Consider the following 958-nt stretch of genomic DNA (forward strand, 5'->3'; position numbering starts at 1 on the left):
CTGGCAGCCCAGCGCTGCACTTCTTGCCCCGTAAAATGGGTACCCCTGTCACTTTCAATGACTCAGCGGAGCCCATAGAGGGCGCACAGCAGTGTAAGAGCGCCGACTGTATGCCACTGATCCTCAGCCGGACACGGCCAAGCAAACATCAACCCCGTAGCAGTGTCCACTGCTGTAAACGCGTATATCGCATTGCGGGCCTTAGGCAGGGGTCCAATGTAATCCACTTGTCAGCAAGTGAGGGGCACCCTCCCTCACGTAATCTGCTGTGTCTCCCAGGGGAGCCTTTGGGGGCTGTCCTGGGCACAGACGGCACAGTCATAGCAGGCATCTGCTATCTCCTGCCATTTCAAAGGCAGACCCCAGTGTCTGCTCACCTGCCACATGGTTCGGCTTCCAGCGTGCTGCAATTTCCTATGCAGCCAATGGGCCACATCAGTGGCAGGAGCCCGTTCTAACCATCGGACCCGTGCTAGGGCATCTGCTTCATCATTACCTGGGGACACTAAGGGGGAGTGACCTGTGACATGCATTAGGGTCACCTCCTTTACCTGCCCTAGGTCCCAGAGGTCCTGCCACATGGCTTGACCCCACAGTGGACGGTGTCCCACCAACCAGTTTTGGTGTTTCCACATAGGGACCCACAACATTAGGCCCCAAAACACTGCCCAGCTGTCAGTACAAATAACCAGGGGCCCAGGCTCATGGCTGATTACCATCCACACAGCCCGTAATTCAGCCCATTGGCTACTCTGGCCTATCCCCAGTATCAAACCAAATGGTGTCTGTTTTGAGCTGCACACCAATAGCCGTCCAAACAGCTGCAGCCCCTCGGCGAGAACCATTGGTAAACCAGGCATCCTCAGGTACTGGGGACTGTCCTTCTCTGTAGGGCGAGGGCTCCAAGTCCTCCCCTCTAGGCAGAGCGCTTGGCTCAGCCTGGGCTACAAGCTCCACA

This window comes from Rhinolophus hipposideros (genome assembly GCF_964194185.1).
Source record: "Rhinolophus hipposideros genome assembly, chromosome: 16".
Lineage (NCBI taxonomy): Eukaryota > Metazoa > Chordata > Mammalia > Chiroptera > Rhinolophidae > Rhinolophus > Rhinolophus hipposideros.